The sequence below is a fragment of the Stegastes partitus genome, unplaced genomic scaffold (genome assembly GCF_000690725.1).
Source record: "Stegastes partitus isolate 25-593 unplaced genomic scaffold, Stegastes_partitus-1.0.2 Scaffold1345, whole genome shotgun sequence".
Lineage (NCBI taxonomy): Eukaryota > Metazoa > Chordata > Actinopteri > Pomacentridae > Stegastes > Stegastes partitus.
In genome coordinates, this window is record NW_007579076.1 from 149,757 (window position 1) to 171,435 (window position 21,679).

At 42.1% G+C, this 21,679-nt stretch overlaps 1 protein-coding gene across 1 annotated transcript in view; it reads left to right on the forward strand.

Annotated features, from left to right (window-relative positions):
• LOC103369886 (carbonic anhydrase-related protein 10-like) overlaps window positions 1-21,679 on the forward strand; it is a 143,084-nt gene that overhangs the window by 96,797 nt on the left and 24,608 nt on the right. The gene's annotated exons all lie outside the window — the stretch shown is intronic.

Genomic DNA, 21,679 nt, shown 5'->3' on the forward strand with positions numbered 1-21,679 from the left:
AGTGAGGATTAAGCAGTGCATAGATCATGGATGGATGGATTAAGTCCTCTATTCGTCCATACTGATGCATTTATTTTGCAAAACGAACATTTTTCTCCACATTTGGACCTTCCATCTGCACCCAAACGTCCTTTTAGGTCACTCAAGCAACAAAACCTTAAGTCCAGTTGTTTTTTAAACTCCCGTTCATGTGTATCTGTGGGAGTTGTGGGGATGTGATGATGTCACATCTCAACTTGTACGTACCCATTGTTGGGCAATGGCAGATATACATACTGGTTTGTTTGGTTTGTTTTGAACAAGCGGATATAAGACTGACCATCAGCATGCCTCTCATAACGTCCAGAGTTGTTTTTGTGGGCAGATATTTTGTAAAATGATAGCGGTGTGCGAACAGATTACTTTTTTTCTAAATCAAGTGGGAATATTTCCATCTGGAAAACCATGAGCTTTAGTATGACGAGGCCTGAGCAGCACTGGGAGACGGCTGATGGCAAGTTTTCCTTCCTTTTTTTCAAACAGAACAAACAGGAGATTGTGAGGAGAGAAAGTGGAAATGTTAAAACGCTAACATGTGATTGGATGATTGGAGAAAGCTGGGACCAGCGCTGCTTTGATTTTGTTGCACATCATAACCATCATGTCGGATGCCAGCTTTTCACCAAACACATGATTAGCTGTGGGGCTACATCCGTCCTTCCTCCTCTTGGTTGGTCTTTAGGTCCCTCCCTCTGGTGATGTCATCCCCTCTGTTACCACATGACTGTATTTCTTGTAATATTGCACAACTTTCACATATTTGATTGACAGTTTACAGAGGAGTGTCCCTGTGTGGATTATTAAACTAGTTATAAACCTGCATTTATAGAACTTGTGTTGCCTCAAGTTAGTCTCAAGCTCTCCTGTGTCGAGGTCAAGGAAATCTGTATCAGATACATTCATGATTCATTCATATCTTGTTTTCTTTTATATATATATATTTTCTTTCCAGCAATTGTGAAATACATCAGTGGTTATCTTTTACAAACACTTTAGGCCCTCGAATATATCAAGAAATTGAAAGTCACAAGAATGAAGTACGACGACAAAACAAGCTTTTCAACTAATTAGCCCAATGTAGCACAAAATAAAGGTTCTAAAACTAGATTTCGAAGCAGAGTTCCTTTAAAAGGAAAGGTAACACCTCAACAGGGTGGATACAGGATCTGTTATAGACAATCTTGTTCTCCAGTCGTGCCAATTGTCAACAAATGTGCAGTTAATCAAATTACGTCGCCCCAGACGATGTGGACTAGATGTTGGGCTTTTGAAGCCTCTGGGCAGCTGTGATCCAACCTCGCCTTTAATCCATTTAACACAATCCCTTTGACCTGTGTCCGTCAATACTCTTAAATGGTCAGTATTTTCAGTATATGATTAAAGATGTTGCTTCCAGGGAAGCTTTGACTCTACACCGGGACCCAGTGATTGTCCAAAACAATACGTTCTTATACAACTAAACTGCTTTATCATTTATGGTGTACGTTCAAAGAGCCACAAGAAGACTGAGTGAGGTGGTGGGACTTTTATACCGGGATTTGTGTTTCATGAGGGACCATTATTTTAAACCTGAATTTGGTTTCACTTGCTCTTTGGTTACATTTAGCACAGCTATCATGGTTAGAGTTAACATACGATCTTCAGATGTTTGAAACATCACCTCTATTTTCAGGGTTACTTAGTGATCAGGTCCCATATGTCATATATGAGTGGTTGGCTGTGGAGGGCAGTTCAATAAATGGCAAAAATATGTTGATTAACTGATATAATCTGTGAGAAACGTCAGTGCTTATAAAAAGTATTTACTCAACTTGGATGTTTGACATTTTTATTGCTTTTAAAAATTGAATCATGGTCAGTATAATTTAGCTTTTTTGATAAGAATTTGCAAAAAAAAAAAAAAAGACTATTTCATGTCAAAATGAAAAGATAGTTTGACAAAGTGATGCCAGTTAATTAAAAATATAAAATATAAAAGGGGCACTGTAGGTTTCCATCAAAACATAATTGACAATACAGTTGAGTTGTATAGATTTTTTTGTTTTAAGACACAGGTCTGTAGTGTTGAGGTTGGTTTAGATTCTTCTGTCTGTAGTCTGTCTTAAAAAATATTATCATTGTGTCTCTTTTTTTAAGCCTTTACTTTATCAGAAATCCAAGGGAATAAAGACAATATATCAGTTATCAACAGTGTTGCTGCCAGTTTAATGATCAACTAACCATTTTCAGCTCTTGGTTGGTCTTTGGGGAAACAGAGAGACTTCCATGTACTATGCTGGTTAATAGAGACCCAACAAATGCTTTATCCAGGGGCCCCTGACAGGTTAATCCAATCTTGGTGACATTTGCTCTTTTTTATGGACTCTATTGCCAAGTTTTACAACAACTTTTATGGAAGAAGACTTCAACTGGAGGGCAGACAGGTGTTGGAAGACTTAAATCTGCTCATGAAAGATCAGTAGTGATGAAATCACAGGAGTTACTTTACAAAAGAGATAGAAGGAGAGAGAGATCACACGGGAGAAGATTCAGGTAAAGATCCGACCGACTTGAGTGACAAGAGAAATGTCAAGAGAGGACCGAGTGAAATAGGGAGAAGGGGGGAAAAAAATGACTGAAAAGAGGTAGTGATTAGGAAGGAGGAGGGGAATAGAGTGAAGCGCAGAACAGGACTAGAAAGAACAAGTCAGGAGGTTGGAAGAGATGCGAAAAGAAAAACGAGAGGTAAAGAGAATGAGAGGAGATGAAGGAGGGGAGTAATGGAAGTAGACAGAGGTGAGCGTGGGGTCATTCAAACAGGGAATTAATCATTTTGACAGCCTATCTGTCTCCCCCTCTCTGCCATTCACACACACATAAATCACATGCTCTACTTCTGCCACTTAAGCACTATTTAGCATAAAGAGTTGCAGCACAAAACAAGCCAAAGACACAGGTAGTTCGGTGTCAGTGTTAAATAAACACAGTTCTTAGAGAGTTCCGGCTGAGCACTGAGCCACTGGTGGATTTTTATAGACTGATGACTCTCAAGGAGTTTACTCAGACAACACGGCTGTGCCCTCAGTGTCGACAAAAATAAGAAAGTCAAGTGTTATTTATTTATTTTCATTATTGTCTTGTATTGACAGTGTGTAGCATGTAAGTGCCTTAACTGTTTCACTAAGACTTATGGCTAATGAAGATGCTATTCCATGAATTTCTGGTTTGTTTCTGCTCAGTTAAAAGCCTCCCGAACCATGACTCCAACACTGAGATACATATTGAGTCATCATGTTTTGTGTACTTACACCCTTATGGTACGAGTCCACTGGGCGTTTTGGGGTTTGAGAGGTCGCACCGCCTCACATCACCGGACGCTTGATCGATTCACGATAACACAGTGTCACAATAGATGATTGACAGGCGCTCCCCCAACAGGAACGACACCCTCAACATTTTACGGCGCAAAAGTCAACCAGTCAGTCCTCTTGTGGGCTTCAGTGAAACGGAGTCTCTAAATTTCCTCAAACAGTGTTTGGAATTTCCTCTCGTTGCACATCAGGACAATATATCAGTCGACATTCGCTTAATTGCGGGAAGCTAATATCAGTGTGTCAGATTTATCTGTCCAGCTCTCTGTTGGTTCAGCTTAGTCCAAAACAGGGTCCCAGGTTTGATGGTTTGATTGTGGACCAGCCGTAGGATTTTGTGTTTGCAAATATATGACTTCAGCATGAATTTATTTGATAAACAATGAGATTAAATCCATCTGCTGACTGCTAGCTGTCAAGGAAGCGTTCTGTGCAAGTGATGCATATTTACCATCTTGGTACAATGCTTGGGAAACCTCAGGTCCTGGCATTCGTGAGGATGTTACTGTGACCTGCCTAAACGTTCCACATCAAGCACACCCCTCCATGATAACAGCACACCCTGACACACAACAAAAAACTCCTCAAGAGTGTCTCATGGAACATGTCAAAGCCCAAGGGGTTGACCTGGACACCAAAGTGCCCAGCTTGAGATTGAGCATCCATGGGTTTGTGCAGGTCCTCAGTCACCCAGCTAATGGTAATCCCAATAACTATGGTGGAAGACAACTGGATTCTGTGGTTCTAAATACATTCAAGCAGTCCACTCACATCTCAGGGGTAAGGGACACACGTTTGAAGACAGTGTACACATTTTTGGACAGAGTGGATAGCTGGTTTGACAAAGGAGTTAAAAGGAAGTCATCGAGGTAAACTGAAACAGCCGTCCTTGAATAGAGGATTTAAAACGGCACTTATATTAAAGTCTTGAGATCCCTGCCCAGGCAGTTTCACCACCATCAACACCTTGAGTCATCCCTCACCTGGTATGTTCACAACTATTCACCACATGTAGGTCTTGGATCATAAATGGGTCATTAGCCATGTGGTTTGTGGGACAGATTTAAACCTGGAACTCCCAACCTGTCAGCAACACCTGAAGAAGTCTCTTGAATGAGAGGTGGAACGTCTTCAAGAACAATAAGGAAAGTCGAGTTATCTTCCACTTATACTCTGAGCCAACCCTGATCATAGCCTGATATTAGGCAGGTGGTTTTAATGTTGTGGCTGGTCGTTGTGTATTCACATGAATCATAAAACATCCCTACAAACGCACTTTGGATGTAAGCGATCGAAAGCAAAATCCAGAGTTTCCGTGCTGGGAGAAATGAGGCCACAGGAGTTGAAGTTAACTGAAATTAAGTGAATATCTTAGAGCTATTTTACTACAAATGTCCCTCTTTATGTTTTCACTGACAGTGTGTCCTTGTAGAGCTGCTGCTGAGGGGTAGCAACAATAAAAGGGATTTCATACTCAAAGGTCTGTACTTTTGAATCTGTTAACTCGAACTGAGGATTGATTAACTTCACATAAACTTTTGAAAGCATTTTTTTTTTTTTTGCACAGAAGGAGGACTTCATTCTCTATCGCTCTATCACCGGAGGGGATGATTACAGCAATTAAGTCGGTCCTGTCACCTAACTGTTGACTCAAATTGTGAATGTCTCCTTTAATGCTTATCATTAGCGATTACTTCTCTGCTCTTTGGGACTCCAGAGATCATAAACATGAGGGTTGGAGCGGTGTCGTCTGTACAGCTTCATGTTTACACCTCTGGGTCCGTTTGTAATAAGTATGAATTGGACCAGAACTAATATGTAACCATCTTTCTTCCTCTTGTGCAGGACCAAATGAAGTGAACTACTACTTTTCGCTTTCAGCAAATCAAGTCTTTCAGCAAACCTTACACTTTAACTGTCATGTACACTACATGGATCTCTCTGCTCAAAATTGCATTTTGGTTTTACTGGCAGGAATTCAGTTCTGCCCACAAGATGTGACTAATTAAAAGTTTGCAGCAGAGTGCAGGAGGCACTGAAGCTACCTACTGTAGTGCAGGTTTTTAAAAAAAAAAATTATTAGCAGCACCACATTTGTAGCAGCTCCAAGGTGTTCATGCTGATATCTTGACTGTTTTCCAAATTTTGACTTTGGTGTGGGTATACAGAAAATGTAATTTTAGATGGGATCAATAGGCATGTCATCCTCTGCTGCGAGTACATTTAAAGGAAAAATATGGGGATTAAAAAGAAAAAAGATGTTGCATTAACACCATCTGCATGCTAAATGAAGTGAAATTAGATGATCATCTGGTTTCAGTACAAATTAGTCCGACGTGTATTTGACTTAGTTATTGGTTGTCAATGATCAGATATCATCTTGGAGTTTAAACATCTGCCGTCATTGAGAATAAAAAGACCAATGTTCAATAAGTGTGTTGAAAAAGGACGGAAATACCTCGGAGACGATACGACCCAAAGACCAATCGATTCTACTGACCTGCAAACTTTCAACTAAAAGCTCTGGAGGCAGTTTCACAAAAAGAAAAAAGAAAAGGTGTTTGAAGCTTTTCAAGGCCAGCATGCAGTGGATTTGGAGCACAGAGCACGACAAATTGTATGAAAAGTTATGATAGTGAGAACAGTGTTTGATCATGTAAACTCTTTTGATTAAAACGTGTTAGTGGTGGCGTCATCCAATAGAATGTATTTACATTTAAGCAAACATAATTTACGAGTTGGAGATGTTGACATGGGTTGAATGTGATGATTTAGCTCCAGATATGAAGAAGGACTAGAAGAGGCATAATCTGCAGATTTACACATCCTTAGACTAGCTGTCAAAACAAACAACAAACGACAAAGACTGTCCTCACAAGGATGCCAAACCAGCATATACCAACACACTAAAAATTCAATAAAAAACTGCTTCCATAGAGTGCCTGATTCAGATGTTATCTGTAAGTTAAATTTTAACCCAAACCAATATCCTGCTCTCAACCCAACCGAGTAGTGTTGGGGTCTAAACTTAACCAATCACAGAATGAAAGCAAAAGTCAAAATGAGACTTTTAAGAGTCTCAAACTCAACTTACCTGGAGGCCACTGGAGATAGAGTCTGAGTGAGGCTGTATTCCAAAAAAAAAGTACAACTTATCCAATCTTCTCAGTCTTTATTAATAACAATTCAGAACATCACGAGTCTGCTGTCACGAGCCTGAGCTATGGTAGCCCACAAGCGATGAAAAATATAACACGCCCAGGGCAACGACTCGTACAGGTGCATGTGAGAAAACGTTAAACTTTGATGTCAAGTAGGGGGCCACCAAATATCAACCGGCGGGCCTCAATTGGCTCACGGGCCGCGAGTTGGAGACCCTTGCTTTAAAGCAATTTCTGTGTTCCAAGGCAGGATGCAAACTCAATTTTGGTTCTTCTTTCTAAGTGCAAACTTGCAGCCATTGTGGAATGAGATGATACTAGAGTTCTATTCAATGGGCTGACAGCTCACCTACTGAGCTTACCAGAGCTTAGAAGAGGTCTGTACTGGTCCATGTGTACTGGATTGATCCGCATTGATAATTGGCCAATTAACGGGCTGATAACATTTGCAATGGATGCAGAGAGTGACCTCTAACAGCAGTGGCAACATGTGCGGCTTTAAACATGCGTGGTTCTCCAATAGAGCAGCAGAATCTCCTAGAATGGACAGAGGGGATGTTAAAGACCTCACAATCTGGCTTCCCGTGTCAATACATTGGATTCCAGAAGCCATTATTAAAAGCCAATATGGAACTGCATGTGGAAGTTCCATCTGGGAGTTGACATATTGATAGTGAGTCTGGAGGTGCTTCAGTGTTTGCATATAGAGATCCTATTTCTACTGAGGTTACACTGTACAGGCATTTTCTGAAACCAATCAGAAGGCAAATGACATCCCATAACTAATATGTCAAGCTGAATGTTGAACTAAATCCTCACTGGGTTTTAAAGCAAACATAAAACTCTCTTCCTGACTTTGAAAATCAGCATAATGGCTTCTGCAGCAATTAGGCCGACTTCCAAAACCAATATGCGGAGCTACAGACTGAATGGGGACCTTCAATATTAGATTAAATTAAATTCATTGATCACATTTAAGTACTACCACAAGCAATAAATACATTGAATTTTTTTTATTCACGTAATGAATTTGTAGGTTACATACTGGTTTTGGGAGCTGATGTACGAGGAAGGTGAAGGAGGTGTTTGTCACTTCTAGAGTCAATATGATGACTCACATAGCTAAACATCCAAAACCACAACAAGGGAGGTTCTGTTCAAAAGCCATGCTTCTAACTGTATAGTCAATTTGGAACTTCCATGTTGGATTTGGGAATTAGTTCATTAGTTTTAATAGTGATGTTGAAAATTCTGGTGTTCTGACTGTTGGGCTCAGCATGCTTCATGGATCTATGCAGGCTGAGGAGTGGTTGATCTAGAAGCCCAACAGATTTTAAACTTCCAAATTTTATAGCTTTTTATAACTGGATTATCCTTCAAATCCAGTGCGCCCTGCAGATTTGCACACTGTGCCTCTAGTATCTCAGCTTCAAATGAGTGACTTCCAAAAGCATTATGTATTTCCACATTTAGTTTTGGATGTCCCAGCTTCCTTAGAGTCACCGCGAGCCATCTTTCTTTTCGAGTCTTTAAACTGAATACGTTCCATTTAAAGTTAACTTCAAAATGAATAGCTCTTTGCTGGAATTAGGGTACATAAAGGTTAAAATCTAGTTGAACATAATCACATTTTGGAAGTCCACATCACAATACAAGAGATCAGGCTGCTGAAGATGAAGCAGTAAACATCTTTTTGAAGTGTGGCTTAGCCTGGTAAGAGATGCTCAGCCCTGCAGTGTTGTGTCTCTTTATCATGTACGTGTAGCAGGGATCCCTGAGGAGGAGAGTGGTTGGAAATCGCCAGCCTCCAGGAGCATAATGCTGCGAAAGAGCAAGCAAAGCAGAGCTTTCCACTCACCGTCCTCCAGCGTGATAATTAAGCCCATAGTGTCAACAGAGGGATAGCCAGAGAGCTTGTCTCTAATAGATACTGACAGAGCAGAGGACTTAAATTAAAACCTCGGCCCTCACTGTGTGCTCATTGGGTTACATGCATTATGCAATGGCCTATTACAGCCCAGGCCCAGGTGGGACCGATCACTTTTCCTCTTTTAAATATTAGCATTTAATTTCCCTTAGTATTGCTCCGAGCAGCTGAAGCTCTTCCGAACCCATTTCTACCCAACAGTGCTTCTCTGTGTCTCTCAACCTCTCCCTCCACCTTATTCCTCTCTGTCAATCATTAGTTTGTCTAATTTGTGCCCAATTTCGTCCAGTTCCTTCTACATCATACCCCCCCCCCTCCTCATTATTATTCAGATTTCCTGTATTTTGCTCTACTAATTCCATCTCCATTAGTCTTCTCCCCACTGGATGTGCGTTTGTTTGACTGACTGATTTCTGGTTTTCTGTCAGCTTCTGTTTCTCTTTCAATTAATTCCTAGCGTGAGGTGTTTTGGTGCGTCTGGCTTAACGGCGTGTCTCTCTTTCTTGAACATTTCATTTCAAACAATTATCCACGATATTCCTACAAGTACAAACATCAGTTCTACCCTCTTCCATCAGTCCTCTGTACTGCAGCCTAACGTAGGATGGATCAGAGGTCTCATGGCAATTCATGAAAAAGTCACGAAACCTAATCTATTTTTGTAGACGGGAATTTTCCCGTTTTTTTCCTCAACGCTCAGCACAACCTTTAAACCAATGGATTTAATTGGAAGTAGCTTTTGGGCCTACACCACTTTTTTTGGGGGGGGGGTAGGTTGTATCTAACTCTAACCAACCCCGTAGGCCAGCGTTAAACTTTTCACTTTTTACACGAGGGCAGAATTACATCAGCTCCCCAAGTTTGCGACGGACACCTCCGCACAAATCCCTGTGCAGCCCAAATTTGTGTCTATGCCGAGACTGTGCTAATAGTACGAGGGCAGTCGAGCGCATGATCAGCTGTGCACGGAACATGCAGGAGAAAAGTAGGACAGTAACATCCGTGGTTGTCCGCAGATGTACACGTCCAACCATAAGCCCTAATAAGCCCAAACCCAAACAACTGAGCTACAGTGAAATGGTAAACAATGTAAACATGAGCTCCACCAGGACCAGATGCTCATTTAAAGTGGTCCATGTGCCACCGAAACGTACCCCCGTCTTCCAACATCTCCACTGGCTCCCTGTCAGCCAGCGTTCAAGATCCTCCTCCCCACCCATAAAGCCCTCCATCATCTGACCACCTCCTACCTCACAGACCTGCTCCAGCCCCACACCCCTTCCCACAGCCTTCGTTCCTCCTCTGCTCACCTCCTCGCCCCACCACCAAGGACCAAGCACCGAACCTGGGGGACACTGCTGCTTCTCCCACCCTCTGGAACTCCCTTCCATCTCCCATCTGACCTCCACACATTCAAGTCCCTTTTAAAAACTCACCTTTTACGTGCCTTCTTCTACCTTCTTTTTGTTAATCTGCTTTTTATTCAACTTGTTTTGTTCCTGATTTTATCTTATACCCTGTTAAGCAACTTTATGTATCTTGAAAAGCGCTATACAAACAAAATGTATTATTATTATTAATAGGGGTTGAACTGCCAACCCAAGACGAGTGCTCTTCCACCTGAGCCACGATCAGCAACATATATAAAACAGCATGCGAGAAACTTAAAATGCATTGACGTGGCACATGAAATATCCCTAGAAGTGGGGAGCTACTTAAAAGTCATGTTTCATGTTGGTTAATGATGCTGACACAAGGTTGCCAGCCATAGGCACAGATTTAATACTTGTGTTTATCATGCACATGGAAAAAAAATTGGAAAATTTATGTCCATGTATGCAAATCGATATATCAAATGTCGCAAGTACTTTACGATCTGTTAATGTTGGACTGATCCATGTAACTGCATCTAAACCAGGAGTATGGAACTCTGAAGGAAAGGCAGCTTTGTATTCTTCCTGTTCTCGTGCTACAATCATTCCCCACCGGTTGCTCAGATCACACAGCCTAACTAATTGCAAAGTCAGTCACACAAGGAGGCAAAATGGTGTCGACCGAGCAGATTGTGTGACTTTTCTGGAAAACAGGATTTGATCGGGATGTATGTTTCTTCAGCCTCTATAGAGAACCAAAGTGAAATTCTGTCGCAGGAGTTTGAAAAGCTCATTCACTGGTCCCTAAAAATACTGCTTTGAAATCAGAAGATGGGGTTTGAAAAATGCTGCATCCGGTGTTTCAGTTTGATCTCCGGGTGATTGTGTTGATCCACAGACGCTGGAGGAACAGAGGCTCACCTCCATGCAACATAAACAAATACTAAAAAAAAAAAAAAATGCATATGCTAGCATCCATATAACGTGTCCTCTGTGGTTGAGTCTTCTGTGTCCGTTGCTTTATGTGTCTAGCCGGTGAGGTTCCCTTTGCAGACTGAAATAACAGCTGTTGCCAGCGGGTTTTGGCAACCGGTCAAGTGAGGCTGACTGAGGTCATTTAAACTGAATGGAAGTTTCCCTCTTTTCACTTTCACCAATGTAGGGATGGAGTGTTTTAAAAGGTTAATCTGCAGCCCGCTAACAGCTATCTCAGCCGCTGCCGCTTCATTTTTGATGACTGTTTATACAGATCGCTCGAACGTTTCTCCGAGCACAATCCCAAATTGCCTCAGTAACCCTTCAACGCACCCGCGGTTCTGATTTTCCACGTGAATACGACTTCGCTCGGGACACTCACAGATAACGAAACGCAAACATGTACTGCTCCTCCGTTTCACCTTCCTTCTCAGCAGGCCCGAGCATGATCTGATGTCCTCATTAGATTTCATGTCCACTGCCGTAACCGCTCACCCATCACATCTCATGTTTGCCTGAGTTTCATCTTCGCCGCGCCGTCTCCATCCTCTCTGTTTGTCCACTCCCATCCACATCTCAGCCTTTTTTCTCCCCAACATTTCCATTTCTTGCATGTTCTTGTTTCACTATCCCTGTATCTAATCTTGTTACTTTCTTCTCCTCACACGTTCCGATTCTGTCTTTTCTACAGTACATTTTCATAACTCTCTTTTTTCTTTCCTCTCTCTCCATCTGCCGACCTCCCAATCACACCCTTCTCTACATACATTTGATTCCATCATGTGCTTGACGAAAGACAGAAAGGAGGCTTTGAAGATTTGCCTCACGCTGGTTTAGTTTTCTAGGACCACACATCAAACGGCGTTAACCTGTTTGTACTCAATTACTCGGAGTATGTTTGATTTGTTTTCATCAATCCAGCGCAGGAGGCTCCCACATGAAATTGCCAAATCCCACCTGCTGTGCAACAACCCCATCATCTAATGCAGTTTTGCTAAAAGATGTGGAAATCACTTGAGATCTTTGCTTCTGTGCTGCTCATCTGCGCGAGCAGCTGCTCCTCCACTGTAGCTTCAGAGGCGGCGATGCTTTCGAAATTATTGTGAAAAGCGACAACCTTCAGAAAATGAAATGAGCCGTGTGTTTATTTAGCTGTTTCGCCAATATAGCTTTCATCTGCCTTTTCTTTATTAAAGCTGCTACTTTTTTTTTCCTTCCCCTTTGTGCCTCATACCAGAAGCCATTCATATGTACAGATTTGTTCTGTCATGAAATGTACCAGCACTGAAGACCTCTTGTACCAGTTTTCTTATGATTTCCTCTTAGGAGAGGCAGACTTATTTGTGTAGCACCGTGCCACAACAAGACGGCTTAAAGTGCTTTACATAACACAGAGAGCTATTAAGGCGAGACATGGGGAAAAAAAACAAGACAATGTAAGAAAGAAATAACACATGATTGTAAAATACTTACAGCAAATCCACAAGTACAAACATATACTGGTCACCTTTCTTGCTTAGGAAGGCTCCTAACTAACTAAGTGGAATGACTTGGCTGTGTTTCAGTGGTAGTATAGATGCCTCAAGGCCTGCTTTAGGACGCACTGGTTCATCCTTTAGAAAAAGAAGCACCATTCATTGCAGCTGTTACCTCAACAACAGTCGTCGTCACGAGATTATGTAGCTCAGCGTCAGATAGTCTTGGCGCTGCTTTTTTTTTCTGCATGAATTGTTCTTCACATCTTTTCTTGGCTTACTGACAATTTCAATCGAGGTCGAGGAGAAGCGTTCAGGACAAGACACAAGGAGTCACCGACCCCCAAAATACTTCTATTCGTATTTATTGTTCCGCTCTATTGCTTGCTCTCCATCTGCTATCCTGCTATCCCTACACCCCCTTATCCCCACTTTCACCCAACCGGTTGAGGAAGATGGCCATCTTCCCTGAGCCTGGTACTGCCGGAGGGTTTTTTCCCCCCTCTCTTGGGTGGGTTTTGGTTCCTTCCCACCATTGCCAACCGTTTGCTCAGAGGAAGTCCAAAGACTGCTTTGGATTGTTGGGTTCTCTGTTTAAATTTGTAAGGTCTACTGCAGGGGTGGGCAATCCTGGTCCTGGAGGGCCACAGTCCTGCATGGTTTAGATGTTTCCCTCTTCCAACACACCTGATTCAAATGATCAGGATCGTTATCAGGCTTCTGCAGAGCTTGATGATGAGCTGATCACTTGAATCAGGTGTGTTGGAAACATCTAAAACATGCAGGATTGTGGCCCTCGTGGACCAGGATTGCCCACCCCTGGTCTACTGTGTACCTTACTTTGTTAAGCACTGTGTGATAGCATGTATTGTAAACTGCGCTATACAAATAAAATTGAATTAAACTTTTTTCACCTCTGGTCACACTAGGAGGTGGCAAAGTAAAATGAATCGACAAATATTTGGTTTTGGATGCTTGGTAGATCTAGTTGGTGAACTGGTGAACTAACCTGCTCACCAGCTGGGGCCTCTTAGTCCCAGTAATAGGCCTAATTCTGTCTATTTTTCTGCATTCAGGTATTCACTCCTCCCCGAGCCTTTGGTTCTCGCTGTTATAAAGAGTTTTAAAAGCTCTCAGAGGTAACAAGCTCGCTAACTGCAGGAGGTTAAATTAAAGTGGTGCAACACTGTAACTAAGTCCATTTTGGACTTTCCAGCTCTTTTCAGCATTTTTTTTTCAGCTCTTTTCTCGGAGGTCAACACTGTCAGACAGCTCACGAAAAAGAGCCAATGTCCTGACATCACGTCTGGGCTAGCTTCAGTAGTTCAGTGCTTTCAATTATCTGTCTAAAAATGCTTTCTTTCATTGCAGTTGCTGAAAAAACATGAAGCCCTTTTCTAGTGTTTACTTCCCATATTGTGAAAAAACCCATCATGAGGAAATGCTGTTAGAAACCCAAACATCTGTGATAGTAAACATCGTCTCCCATGAGCTGGTCAGGCCTGTATGGCACCATAACGTGTCCAAATAGCCATAAAATGCTTGTTTTTTTATCCATTTTCTTTCATATCTGCTGTTTGAAAACTTGTAAACCATCCACTCCTGCCGGTATTACCGACGTGTCTGAGCTTTTCGGGGCCCCTCGACTCTCTCTCACGAACTCTCCTCATCTGCTGAGCCATGATGTTTGGCCCACAAATGTCCAGGGCTTCTGGGAAATGGCTGACTGTTAAATCCTGCCAAGAAGCAGTATTTTCTTGTTTTCAATTTTTTATTAGCATAGTCGCAAATGTCCCTGGGATTTCCAATGAAGTTTCCTGACTTCTGGAACAGAACCTGAAAGTTCTGGTTTCACTTTAGCGGAATTGTAAAGTGGGAAGAGCTCTTTCGGTGTTACCCTGGCTCAGAGAGTAAAAGTCCAATTTATTTTTGAAATGGACAATGTTGTGTGACTCACAGACGGAGCAGTTCTGCTGCTTGGATTGGCATGAAAATCACCACATAATTATATCAGAACGAAACGGCAATTTAACCAAATTATAAAATGTCAACTTATTCATTTAAAAAGATTGAAAATGTGAGCATGTGAACGTAAACTTTGACTCCCTCGCTGTTACACAAACAGTTGTGGGTCAGATTCTGATGGATTGAACAACGACGGAGCTGTGTTTTGTTTTTAGCTGTGATGACGGAGCATATGGAGTCGCTGTCACTCGGGCGTCTCGCTGGGCTTCTTCTCCGTGGCAGCAGTGACTCACAGGTATTATGATATTAGTGCCGTGCGTCACGCCAAACTGAAGGGCAAAGCATCGCTTTCTATGGCGCTGTTAAATTATCCCAAAAAGTCCCTGCATTTTTTAAGCGCAGTGATATCGAGGATATAATTCAAAGAAGAAGAAAAAAAACTGAAATGAGAAAAAAAAAAAGAGAGAACAGGGGAAACAATTAGAGAACCGACCGCTTCTTTTACTCGCAAATCAACAAATCCGCAGATCAGAATTTTAAAAAGTTGACCTCGACTCAAAAGAGTTTAAATTTGTAGCTCAGCGAGCGAAATCACTAATTATTGTAAATTCATAAAACTGAGCTGAGTTTCTGCTGCGAAACCTTCTGACAAAGCTGCTGAGAGAGACTTTTTTTTTTATTATTATTATATAAAGAGCTACTGAAAGCTAAGAAAATAGATGGGTTAGATTAGAATCCCTAGATTAATGGCGAGATGAAAATGTCTCACTTTTTAAGTGTACCATATGTATATTTAATTGGGTTCTGCTGCCTATAGCGCCAGATTCACCTGGAAATCCAGCAGTGGCCCTGAAACCAGCTCTGTGTAAGTGATGTTCTTCATATACTGCCTGTTATGAGCTCCATGTAGGGGCCATTTGTTTGGTTAATTATTTCCAACAAACAGCTGAGATAGTCCAAGTTCATCAGAAAAGAACAACTGCATTTTTAATAGCAGCGTGCTATCATCGCACTCAGCACAATACTGCTGCAACAACATCCATTTCCAGCAGCAGCAGCAGCAGCAGCCATTGCTGATTGTGTGCAGGTCTCTGGTCTCTAATTTTAGGGCTAAAATGTTCTGTGAAACACTCATAGAAAAACAATTTAGAAGCCCCGGAGTTGGAAGTGATAAACCCCTATATTTTTAGGAGTTTTTCCTTACTCCTAATTAATATTAATCCCTTAAGCCCTAGGCTATTTTTTTGAAATTTCTTACAAGCAAAACATCCCAAAATCCAGAAACAGCTTCACAACTGTGAGGCTAAAATGAACAACCTTGGGCTCTTGCAGATCAGAGACACCTTTGAAATGTTGAAATACAATACGCCTCCTTGTCCACATCTCACCAGACAACAGCGAGACACAAGAACTCCATCAAAAACTGACATTTGTACTTCCATCAAGTGAAAACTGTCAATTAGGAAGTGCTGCGTTTTTCCCTCAAATAGCCTTTCCTTTATCTCAACCACAGAACGTTCCAGGCCTTAATTAGGCTCATATTAGAGGCAGGACTTCATTTCTAATTCCCTCTGTTTGATAAGTATAATTGGTCATATATTAATACGAAACCTCATTTTGAACCGCTCGCTTCATATTAAAAGCCCTTTAGCGTTGCAGTGGACAGAAACCCTTCATTTGCTAACAAGGCTTTTATTGTGAAACATTTGAGGGCGAACCAACAACAGCCAGATGGGATTAAAAGGGCGACGGAGCAAAGTGGATTAATGAATCAAACGCCACCATTGTGCCGGTTTTAATCAACAAAGTGTTGGAAAAAAAAGCATCATACTGTTGAATTTATTAAAATAAAGCCGCAGAAATCACCAAGAGTTTATCCACTTTTTTTCCCGGCCCGTAATTGGGACCTTCCTGTCATTTGTTCATGTTCAGACACTAATAGTCTTTATCTGAGGCAATACAGCAAACAGCAGTCTTATGACAATGAAGCCTGATGTTATTGAACGTGGTCTTAAAATTCTTAATTGCAACTCCATCAATTGCAGCAGCTGTAGTGCTCCATCGGGTGGCTGGGCTCAGTCTTAGAGGTGGAGTGAGGAGCATCTGGAGTAGAGTCGCTGCTCCGTTGAGGTGGTTTGGGCTTCTGGTCGACTTCTTTGGGGGAGTTTTCAGGTGTGTCTTAATTTGCTGAAGGGATTCCATATCTCATCTGGCCTGGGAACACCTCAGCATCCCAGGAGGAGCCAGGAAGTGTAGCTGGGGAGCCTGGGATGACCTTTACCAAATTAGCTACTACGGAAATGAAAACACAACAAATCCTGCATCCATTTTAATACCAGTTCCACTCGTTGGCCAATGCACAACTCTCTACGCCAGTTACAGTTTGTTCTAGTACACGGACGCCCTGTGTAGCAATTGTTGATGATTAAATCTCACAAACATGCGCTTGCTAATGAGCACAAAAGTGTTCTTCAGCTAGAAACCAGCAAAAAACTTGTTTGCGGAATCCCAACTCGGAGCACTAAAACGACGTAGAAAAAAAAAACAAGACATTGAAGATAGAATATGCAAATGTTCCCGCATAAGGTCCAAGTATCTGTACGGCGTATGAAAGGAAAGTGCTCAGTCTCTGTGCTTTCCGTAACCGAACCTGTTGACTGCATGGAAGAGTGAAAATCATCCATTCGTTTTTAGATTCTAAATCCTTTGCCTCTTTTAAAATAATGTTGTGCCTTTCTTTTAGGATTACGCTGTGAATAGATTCCAGGCTGGTGAGTAATTGTTTAATTTCATAGTACCCCAGCAGTGGCATGTCACAATTAAACTGAGGCTGAGTGCTTTCTCCTCATTTATTATATACAAACAGCAGTAATGAATATGTGAATGCGGCAATGTCATATAATATGTATGATGAATATGGCTGGCATGTGGGTAAAGAGCATTAATGGTTTATGCGTTGCCACGGGCGGTGTGAGGAGCTGACAACATACAGCTCTGGGGCCACATAAGCAACAGGAAAAGCTGTTTTAAGCCACGCAAACAGAATCACTTTATTTGCCATACACGGTTAAAAAAAAAAAAAAGAAAGAGAGGAATTTGTTCTCGATTACGGGACAAATGCAAGACACAAGGACAACCGCCGCCGCCGACTGAATGCAAAGGGCTGCAGAAGAAGACACAGTTACTAAGACACCGGTCTAAAGATACGCTTAACCCTGTACAGACAAATATGGGATTTGCATCGATGGTGACATCCACAGTTTTCTGAAAGAATGTTTCCGAGGCCTGGAGAGGTTTCTGCAGCTGAAGTAGGAGGCAGAGGAGAAGGAGGATAGACTAATCTTTCACTGGTTTGGAAGACTGTGTTGTTTAGATCCGTGTTCTGCTTGGATTTCATCAGAAATTCTGACGTGCCAGCGAACCAACGCGATCAAGTTTGTGCGAGTGACTCAGAAGTTTATAGAATTGTGCCACAAAAAGATTCAATAGAGGACAGAAGTGCAGCAGTGCTTAGACTGTCAGTCTATGCTTATAGCTCCAAACATCCGGGTTGTCTTTTTTAAAACCATTTTCGAATGTCAACATTTGCAGGGATTTTTCTTCGGCTAGCTCGTGGCTGGTTCTAGATCGCTGTGTCATGGTGGGCTTGAAGAGATGTTGAGTTGGTGACTTGGGTGGTTGGAAATGCCAATCAGTAACCCAAAGGTTGTTCGTTTCAAATCAAATCAAGTTTATTGTAATTTTGCTGTACATACACAGCAGTACAGACAAGATGAGAGAGCGTTTCTTCAGGATTATTCAACCAGCAAGTTTTGCGGAATGAACGTCTGGGATAAGACACTAAACGTTCACCGTCGTTGTCTCCTGAAGGGGGCGCTGTGTCCATGCGTTCGTACCATTTGCACTTTCTTCTCTCTCGGGTAGCTGCCGGCATCGTCTCCGATCGGACTCCGTGTTGGTGTCGTATGTCCACATCACAACCGATTGCCGCAATTCCAGGCCAGACGCTGCCATGTCTTATTATCCATGGAATTACTGTTTTATTTTTGTATGATTACTGTCTGTTTGTGAAGATTCTCAGTCATCCAGGTCGTGGTTACTCTCGTAGATTATTCACCTTGCTTGAGTTCCTTGAAGACGTTCCACCTCTCATCCGAGAGGCTTCATCAGTTCTGACTGACTAGTTGGGAGTTCCAGACACTTCTATCCTTAAGGAGCCTTTAACACCTGAGTTACAGTTTCAGTTGGGGGTTTGTTGCTCCTCCCCCTCGTAATGTGAGTCGTTAGTGCTCCCCCTGCCACAATGGTTGATCACTGTCAAAAATAAGCAGCATAAACAAAGACCTAACTGAAGCAGAACTAACATTAAGAACATGAATTTGTTCCAATTCAATCCATCCAGCAGGTTATGCGTTTGAGCGTATGATTTTACATGGGGGATGCGACTGTGTGTGCTCAGAAAGCAACCAAAATATCATGGATATGTGTCTATATAACGTCTATGCAACTAAACTGCAATCTCACTTAGATGTTGAAAGTAATGCCCTTTTGTTTTGAAGCAAAAGTGTTTTAGCTGAATGGCTTCCAGTTTGCATAAAGTCTGCAGAAGGAGGATTGAGGGTGAAGTATGCATCACCCACAGGACTTCCACCCTGGATTCTTCTGGATTTTGTTTGTTTTTTATAGGCGGAAACATCATTCTTAGAGTCAAGTTTCATTTGCACTTGATGTTTGATTACGTTTGTGAGGAAAATATCATGGTCGGGGTTCAAACACAACCTCTCCCAACATAGTTTAAGCTGCTCCTCCATTTTATGAGCTACCAGAGCTACATTTATTATAGGATTGGTTGGTTGGAGCAATAAATAAATAGCATAAAATGGTGATCTGAAACATATCCGTGATGCATCAAAAACAAACTACAAAGTGCAAATTTTTATTGCACACAAACACAACCTTCAGCAGACGACTTTGGAGAACTTAGAAACGGTACTGCTCGTTCCGTACTGTTCTCTAGACTTGCTTTTTAATTTCGAGACTGCTGGATTGCTGCGCTGCTAACTGGTAATGATGAGTAACAGCAGATTATGTTAATTTTTGTCAAGCTGTAACTGGAAGGGAGGGAAGAGGACAGGACGCAGAGGCACGGAGGCCATCCGAGGTGAACGTGGTCCCCGAATGCCTGCCCATGAGGCTCGATCTGACAGGCAAGACAGTGGAGGCCGGAGATGAGGGAGGACACGAAAGTGGGAACTACTATGTCTCATTTGGTTGGCTGTTAATCAAGCCAGGGCCCATTATATCTCAGCTTCACACGGAGCTGCTGAATAAATAAATACATTTTATTAACATCTTCTTTCTTTTTTTGCGTGTTTAATGAGTTGCTTGGCTGACTGTGCTGTGTGTGCAGTTAAATACCGTGTAAGCCCTTCAAGAGGTCCATAGGAAAATCTAAATAAGTTACTGGGCCCTTTATTTAAATTAAACATACAGTTTTATGAGCCTATTAGATTCCTCTGCCATTTACAGAACATGAGGAGATATATACAGAACCGACCAGCAGCACTCTGTAGTTGTTTTGTCGTGCATGCAGCATACATCGCCTCCTGCTCCGGTTATATAACCCGGCATAACATAGCATTAATATACGGAGCGAACGAGTGAAGCAGAACCGTCCTCTTGTTCCGTAATTAAGCTGAGAAAGTCCGTCCACTGAAGCCTCCATAAAAAGTATTAGAAGTAGTCGCAGCGAACCCTGTCACACATCACAGCACATGTTGCTGTTTCCATTCAGCATTTTGCCTGTAGACAAAGCTGGTACAGTTCTGTAACTGGGCCATGGTGCTGCTACAGCTGGGGGCGATGGGATTACCCATGGTAAAAATAAAAAAAAGGGGCTCATTAAGTCACTTACTGTAAAAAAAAATCCATAAGTGGCATATGTTTCGCTTCGAAATAAACCATGACCCACATGTTAATTATAGAATCTGTTATTACAGTTGATTGCCTGCTGCTTCATTAAAAAAAGGGAAAAAGGCAATTAGCCAAGTTGCTAGTTGTTGTGTTTTCAATGCATGGTCGCTACACCGTCTTGTTTATGTAATATCTGACTTTTTCACTCATGCATTTCATTCACATATGCCATCCATCCATCCATCCATCCATCCATCCATCCATCCATCCATTATCTATACACCGCTTAATCCTCACAAGGGTTGGGAGGGGCTGGAGTCTATCCCAGCTGACTCAAGGTGAAGGTAGGGGACACCCTGGGCAGGTCACCAGTCTATCACAGGGCTACATTTAGCCACAGACAACCAAGCACACTCACATTCACACCTACAGACAATTTACAATCACCATGTTATTGGACTGTGGGAGGAAGCCGGAGAACCCGGAGAGAACCCACGCAGAAAGATCCCGGGTGTCCTCACCGGGACATGAACCAGCGACCTTCTTGCTAACCACCGAGCCACCTTGCAGCCCCACATATGCCATTAAAACTAAAAAAATCCCGCCAAGAAGAAAAACAAAATCCAGACTAAGAGCAGCGCTCTTGCTGCTAGTATGAGCAGTCAGCAGATCACCAACGGTATTCCCAGTGAACCAATTCGTGTAGCAAATGGAGAGCTATATCAGCGGATAAGTGATGCTGGTGGTGCCGGAGATCACCCGAGTTAAATATGATTCACGGGGACAATGAATGAAATTCATGACAATCCATCTAATGGTTGTTGGATTGTTTCAGCCTGTAGCAAAGTGGTGGACCGACTTCCAGCCAGCACGGCTAAAAACCTTTTGTTTTGTGAATGGTGTGCCGCTTAAGTGGGCTTGGATTTAGACAAGGACGAGACTGATACCTTTGCTGTTTAGTCGCATGTTTTAATACAATAAATTTAACTCTGTGTGGTTTGTAGGTGTGTGTGTTACAGTCATCAGCTCCAGTAGTTTTATATGTGTCCTCTGGGTTTTACTTGGTGCTGCCTTACGATTGATGGTAGAAGCCTTATTAACAGAATTTTAGCATATACAGTATAAAATCTTGCTGGTCTCTTGCACAATTTACGAATGCAGAAGCCCCCTCGTTCGTCTTATTCTATTATTCATGTCAGCATGTGTGAGATTGTGGCGGTTTACCGATACGCTGTAGACAATAGATATAAGGGCAGAAGTCTTATGGTATCGCAAAATGATGCAACGCAAACAGGCAAAAAAACACATACTCGCACCAAACTGTCAATACGGGCTTTAATTAGAATTATTAATCAGCTACAGCGGATCAAGAAAAGAGAGTCACGCAGCTGTGTGATTGTTTTCTCAGTATTATTTCGAGTGTGACAACATAATTCATTTTCCATCCAAAGCCATCACTCGGCTGCTTCTATGAGCCGTCACCAGGTAACACACTGAAACT